Here is a 7,617-nt window from a genome sequence, read left to right as displayed (position 1 = left end):
TTACAAGCAATTTTACTGGGGCCCATACAACTCTTATCACAATCTATACCTTTATCAATTGAGTAAAGCACCCTTATACATTCGTTGCCCTCATCACTCTCAAAATTCGCCTTCCACTTGGGTTCCTGGAATCAGCTCATTTTCCTTTTTTCCCTCCCCTTCCCTCCCTCCTTGCTCCCCCTCCCTCATGAACCCTTAATAATTTATAAATTATTATTTTATCTTATCTTACACTGCCCGGTGTCATCTCCCTTCACCCACTTTCCTGTTTCCCATCCCCCAGAGAGGAGGTTATATATAGATCTCCAAGATCGGTTCTCCCTTTCTACACCCCCTTCCCTCCTGGTGTTGCCACTCTTACTGTTGGTCCTGAGAGGTTCATCTGTCCTAGATTCCCTGTGTTTCCAGATCCCAGCTGTACCGCTGTGCATCCTCTGGTCTAACCAGGTGGGCAAGGTAGAATTGGGATCATGATAGTTGGTGGGGAGGAAGCGTTCAAGAACTAGAGGAAGGTTGTGAGTTTACGGAAACAACTTTAAAATGGGTCAAAAGGGAGATCAGATGATAAGGTATGACACTAAACCTAACTATATCTGCCTAACTGCAATTCTGTCTGATAACAAGCCTATTCACACCCCTGAGCTAGGGTCAGAGGGGTGTCTCCAGAGGCTTTGTCCATGTGGGGACCCTGCAAATGGAGTCTGGGCTCCCACTGTCATGCATCGTGTTCTGCAAACCAGGTGTTCACAATTTAAGCTCTGATGCCATTCCCACCTTTGTATTTGTATGATATTACTTACAATTTGGGGGCCCCACAAGTTGGTGTGCTTCTTTCATGTGGACTCAGTTGATGTCTCACTTAGATCAGATCTGGTCTTGGAGAAACAGTCACTCTAAGCAGTTCTATATGATGGCAGGATAATCATAGGCTATCATGGTCTCTGCTTGAGTTTTCCCAGAACTGGGGGGGGCAGTTATTCCTCCATTATATGCATGCCTATACTTCTTCCACTCCCCTCTTTGAAAAGACAAACCTGTAAAGACCCCTGATGCTATTCTTTCAGAGGGCCAAGCACCATCTGGTCCAAAACCTTATTTTTAGTTATTTTTCTCTTTGCAACTGGAATGAGAAATTGAGGTTCAGGCTTTGCTGAGTGACCCTTCTTAGAGTCCAGTGAGTGGTAATATGAAAATGGCCCCTGGAAAATGACCTTGTTGGAGGATGAAGTCCATGTCCCCAAGTGCTCTCTGATACAGCTTCGTCCTTAGGCCTCTTTCCCATCATAGCTTATCCATCTGGATAAGACAGGTCTGCTTGAGCCTTTTACCCCTTGATTTTATTTCAATGCCCTTCTTGCACCTTAATTGTGTCACAGTCCCTTAGCTTGAGGCCTCCTAGTGGCTTTCTAGCTATCCCCCTACCCCCATCCCAGTCCAGATAGATTCAATTATCCCCAGAGAAGGCAATTCTGGAGACTTGTTCAGTCCCCCACTCCAGTACCTCTCAGGTATCCATCACAGATTTGTCCCCTGCCTCCCTCCCCCCAGACGTTCACTCTACCCCTCCACCCCCAGGTCCTCCTTCTGAATGCCCCAGATGCAGGAGTTTTCAGTGGGATTCCCAACCTGGGATTCATGGCCACTTCAGGGGACTGCAACCCCATGCAGTTGAATGCAAAAATTTTTAATATGTGCATCGTCTAGAGAGAAGGTCCATTATTTTCACTGAATTCTTAAAAGGTTATATAATTATAATTCTCCCTCAAAGTAAGAATTACTGAGCTGAAGGATAATGAGATTTGTGTTTTTACAGCTTGAAAAATATCAAAGAAATGTTCTCGCCCATGTCTGGTATGCCTAACACCTTTGCCTCCAGGGTCTTCCATTTCCCCACGAATTGCAATCGTCACATCAGTCTGTTTCCTAACCACCTGCTCAACATACATCCTACTGACACCCGTGATGTGTAAGATGCCTGACTGCCACTGATTCCATCTTTGCCAGAGCAGCGCTGGTCTCCAGTATGAGAAGATAGTCCCTCCGCACACGGGGCTGCCTCTCTACTTCTGGACCCACCGTGAGACTGTGCCTACGTCTCAGGGTTACTAATGACGACCACTCTTCCAGTTCCGTGTCTCCCTGGGCTCTCTAAGTCACTCTCTCTGTGTTTGACACCGCTTTAAAGAAATACGGTACAAGTTTAGCCTCACTGACTCATAGCAAGCCTACAATAGGATAGGGTAGGACTGCCCCTTTCGGTTTCTAAAACTAATACTTTACAGGAGCAGAAAACCTCTTCTCCTCCCTGCCCCCTCTCCAGGAGCAGCTGGTGGGTTCAAACACAGTTAGAAGCCCAATGCCTAATCCACTACGCCAGCAGATCTGCTCTTAGAGGAGTAGTCACTCTAAGTCAATTCCGTATGGTGGCAGGATAACTGGGATGGTCTGGGATTGACTTTTTCCCAGAACTAAGGGGGCAGTTCTTCCCCCACTGTACGTATGCCTATACTTCTTCCAAGCTAGAAAACCACTCACGTCTTGAAAAGGCATTTAGCCAGGATGCTTTGTTACAATCAGAAGTTCATCTGGAAGGGCAAGAGTAGGTTTGACTTCCTTCATTCCCAATGCCATTTCCCTGGCACCCCTTCTAGATTAGATTCCTCTCAGAAGGCGAATTCTCTCAGAAAAACAGTTTTTCTGCTTGGAAGCACTGTACTTAGAGGAGTCTTGCTCTGTAAATACCGTTGTAATAGTGCCACCTAGTGAGGAATAGGAACATTACAAAGGGGTCTCAAAGTGAATTTACGGCTTTCCATTAAGCAAGCTCTACCAAAGGCTGAGCAACAGCCTGGCTTCCTGCCAGATGGTGGCAGAGGGGTGGGGTGGGGTGGTGTGTGTGTGTGTGTGTGTGTGTGTGTGTGTGTGTGTGTGTGAAACCAAACAAAGAGGATGTATTTGAGGTACCCAATGGCATAGTATCAGGCTCCCAACTGGAAGATTAGCAGTTTGAAACCACCAGCTACTCCATGGTAGAAAGGTAAGGCTTTCCACTCTCTTAAAGACTGACAGTCTTGGAAACCACAGGGGCAGTCCTACGCTGCCCTGCAGGGTCACTAGTGGACTTGATGGCAGTGAGTGAGAGAGTGTTTTGTGACGAACCCCAAAATCAATGGCAATAAACTCCTAAATGATCGCCACTATTTTCTCCCTCCCTATGATCCTGATTCATCGTCCTCAACCAGAGCTCTGAGCACACATTCATTCTCAGAGTCTTGACCACGTGGCCAGTATTTCCTGAAGAAAGTATGACATCTGTGGTGTGAGTAGAGTCAAGGCCTCCCCTCATATGGCCTTGCGTCTTTTCCTTGTCATTTACATATATCCTCCTCCCTGGCTCCCTCCCCCCCAGTCTCCACCCCCCAACCTTGGTTTCTAGTCACCATCCCACCAGTTCGGGAACCCATATTCTCCAAGTCAGAGGGGAATGACTCCCAAAAGTATCTCAGCTACTGCGCAAGTGGTCTGGGTGCATCCTCCCTGGATCTTCAGTGCCTTTTCTCTAGGGCATGCTGCTCCGTCACCACGGCTTCTTGGGCTTTGTGGCCAGGCTGCTCTTCTCTTCTCTTCCTGGAGCAATCCCCAGATATACTGCGCCACCTTGTAGTGGTGATGACTTTGCTTTATTTCTAGGAAGAGCGTTTATAGCTCTCCTTACATTCCTAAAGGGACCTCTGGAGGCAAAAGGAGGAAGCAACTCCAGACTCCCTAGAAACCCCCACTTTCCTGCACTTGGTTGTTTGCTTGTTTACTTTGCCTACTCCTCCACCAGGTGGACTCCTACCCATTCCTCAAAGCCCTTCTCAAATGCTGCCTCCTCCCTGGAACCTTTCCTGGTGCAAACCGGTCCTTTCTTAGGCTTAAAAATCTTTCTGTTGGCACCTCTTTGGGAGAACGTTACCGTACTTGGCCTAAATTTCATTGTTCTCCATGTGTTTGCATCTCTGACCCCCTTTCGGATTATGAATAATCTGAGAGTTGGCATTACTTTTTCATTTTTTTTCAAAAAAGATCATTTTATTGGGGGGCTCTTACAGCTCTTATAACAATCCATACATCAGTTTTATCAAGCATGTTTGCACATATGCTGCCACCATTATTTTATAAACATTTACTTTTATTTGAGCCCTTGGTATCAGCTCCTATTTTTCCTTCCCTCCCCACCTACGCTTTCTTTTTCTTAAAATATGGAACGCTTCACGAATTTGCGTGTCATCCTTGCACAGGGGCCATGCTAATCTTCTCTGTATCGTTCCAATTTTAGTATATGTGCTGCCGAAGCGAGCACTACTCTTTCTTTTTGTGGTCCTCTGAAAGATCTACTTCATCATAGTAATGTTAAGGCACCCGTGGGTGGGTGTTCAGCACTGTTTTGGAGATCGTGAAGAAAGCAAAAGGATAGTCAGCCATCACGCTGTTTCTTATTGCTTATTTACAATTTTTGTTCTTTAAAGTGATCTTCAAGACTTCTTTAGAAATATATTTGAAAAACAATCCCACAGCTGTATGTACAAGTATACCAGAAGGTCATTCTGCTGTCCTTAGACTTTCTTCACATCAACTTGACACTCCTGCCTCATTTCTGGCCTCAGAGTTGTTGGTCTCCACCATGGTGCAGCTCTCTGGCCCACCGTGTGTCAGAGAAACAGCACTGCTCGAGAGTGTTCCACTATTGTTGCTGGGTTTTCTTGGCCACAACACCTATCCTGCAATTTTGGTGCCCACATTTCTTTCATCTTACCTGAAGATGTTCAGACAACAACCAAGACCAACATTCCCTCAATTAAAAAAAATAATCCTCAAGTGACGGAATAACTGAAATGTTAAGGGATGATAGCTTTCCAACCATGCCACCTGGAATAATGACTCCCTTCAGGCAGTTGCAAGCACTGACAAATATGCTAGAAGGCTGCTTGTCCAGGAGGAATTACCATGCTTCCATGGCTTTAAAGACATGGTCCATTTCAGAGATGTTAACTTGTGGAGCAAAAAGTATGCCTGGAATTGATTGAAACCAGTAGACAAGGCCCTTTCCTATAGCAGGAGACAAAGTAAGTATTTAATCTTAAATATACTCATAAATGAACAGGGCTTTGCAGCCGGCCCTGGTGGTGTAGTGGCTACGTGTTGAGCAGTTTGAAACCACCAGTCTCTCCTCAGGAGAAAGACGTGGACTTCTCTCCCAGAGTTACGTCTCGGAAACCCACAGGGGCAGTTCTACCCTGTCCTATAGGGTCCAGACGAGTCCACAGTGAATGACAAAACAAACAAACCACTCTTACCTTTTCTTAGTATCTTTAAAAAGGTAATTGCTGAAGGGAACCTTAGTGGTGATTATACATATGATGCAGATGTCTGAAGGGAGTGCCTATATCTCTCAGACATCTGATGGAATCTGGCCCCAATACCGACTGCAAGACCTGAGAAGATCCCAGCATGCCCTGCAACTTCTTCAAAGCCCTGTGGTTTTTCTTTTGCTTCCCTTTGTATCCAGACTCCTGAGACACTGAAGGCTGACTCATCTTGACTCCTTAGAACACATCATGTAGCCCTTCATTGGTATCAACAAGAAATATAATCCTTTCTTGAATTTTGGGGTTAAAAAACCCAGCATGATCACAGACAAAGACCACCAGGTCCAACATTTATTTCCTCCCTTCCTCATTGTGCCTGCTCCAGGATAACAAGTAAATTATTTCTCTTACTTTGAGAAAAAGTCATTTCTCCTATACTTGGCAACCTGACAAGGGTATTTGTGTTATTTTGATCCCAAGTATGAGGGTAAGTTAAAAAAAAAAGGATTGCCATTAAGTTTCTAGTTTGTACACGTGCAGATTTACTTGAGATGAATATGTTTAAGCATGTCTCTGCAGTCAGTGGAAGGCTGCGCTAGTTCTCTCAGCAACACTCGTCTGAATCTTGAACGAGCTGCACAAAGACTAGCTAGCTCAAGGAGCTGATCTCTCCTTTGATCTTGGTCAAAGCAAATGAAGACCATTTTATGGAACAAATCATAACCAGGGATGAGACTTTGATTCACCCATACAATACAGAGACCAAGTTCCAATAGAAACAGTGGTTTCTAAGGGACCTGCTGGGCTAGATAAAATCAAGGCAGAGACACCAGATGGTTGCTTTTGGGGGGAATCCCAAAGAGGGCATACTGATAGGTTTGCTTGGTGGACATACGGTGATTATGGGGTTTGTCATGAAGTTTTAAGAAAATGGAAACCTGCATTGGGGAGGAAAAGACCACGAAGGTTCCATCAAGGAATTGTTCCCCACCACAATGACAATGCTCATTCTTCAAGGGTCACAGGACAGTCCCATGAGAATTTTGATGGGAAACCATACCTCACCCATACTACTGTCCCAGTGTTATCCCTTCAGACATCTTTTTGTTTCTCAAATTCAAAGAACATTCCAAAGGAACATGATTTGAGTCTCCCGAGGATGCCGAAAATGCAGTTTTGATGTGGTGGAAGTGATAGCCTGCAGAATCCTTTGGGAAAGGGCCAGAGAGCTGGAACTACTACGCCGTGGAGTGTATAGACCCACATGGAGGAATATGTTGAAAAGCGGCAGCTTTACATTTTGATATTTTTGGTTCTGCAGTTTTATGGCAACACTTTTTGACTTTATCCTGGTCCTTCATCAAAAAGTACAGTCTCTCCAAGGATTGCCAGAAAGTATGCTGTGGCGTATAACTAAAGAAATGGGCCCAGAATATATAGCCGACAAACCAAGGGTGCACAGTTAACAACCGAGTTGGGACCAGATTAAGAGATGACAGAATTAAGACAAAGTTGTCTTACTTACAGATCAATCATTCCCACCTCACTTCCATTAAATAGTACTATACCTTATTCTGTTATCAATGGTTTCAACTTTATTTAGGATTGGATTCAACTTTGGGAAGATGCATAATTCTGATTATCGTGGGGAAAAGGCAAACAAGAATGAACTCGAACACGGTAATATGTCACCACTGTTCACTGATAAGGGAATGGTGTGGTCTTGAGTTAGGGCAAAGTGCTTCTCAGGAAGATGAGAGGAAGCTATTTCCTGTGGTCACTGAGAACTGGATTTTACAATGAGCACTTTGATTTCAAAATGGGAATAGTGTGTAGAGGTAGAAGCCAGGGATTGGGAGGGACCCCAAAATGAAATGGAAAGCATGAAACAAAATTGTTGAGAAGCCCCATAAAATTGTACATCACGGGACACATCAAGTTTGACATTGGAAGAAAAGCAGCCACAGAGCGGCATCTGGTACCCCTGGAGAAAGTAAGTAGAAAGAGGTGGGGGAGAGGGGGGCAGTACTATGGCTTCCACACCACTGCAGAAAGTATAGGTGACATACAAATAGAATTTGAGATTTCGTACAGGGAAGAGAACAAAACGTCACAGGTTGAGAGGTGGTAGGATAGGACTCATGCCTGGAACCTGGAGGTGAAACAAGGCACAGGGCATTGTGGTAAAGAAACAGAACCGGGCTTTGCTGTGCAATGGGAAGGGGCTTACTAGTCATGGAGTGCATGTCACGGGGCCACACGGAGC

At 45.1% G+C, this 7,617-nt stretch overlaps 1 non-coding gene across 1 annotated transcript; it reads right to left on the bottom strand.

Annotated features, from left to right (window-relative positions):
- Positions 1 to 4,238: 4,238 nt before the first annotated feature.
- On the bottom strand, positions 4,239 to 4,345 carry LOC142452027 (U6 spliceosomal RNA). The gene has a single exon (XR_012785093.1). It is a non-coding gene; the product is annotated as a U6 spliceosomal RNA (small nuclear RNA).
- Between the last annotated feature and the right edge of the window lie 3,272 nt (positions 4,346 to 7,617).

The sequence above is a fragment of the Tenrec ecaudatus genome, chromosome 6 (assembly GCF_050624435.1).
Source record: "Tenrec ecaudatus isolate mTenEca1 chromosome 6, mTenEca1.hap1, whole genome shotgun sequence".
NCBI lineage: Eukaryota > Metazoa > Chordata > Mammalia > Afrosoricida > Tenrecidae > Tenrec > Tenrec ecaudatus.
This window is presented reverse-complemented; position numbering and strand designations above follow the sequence as displayed.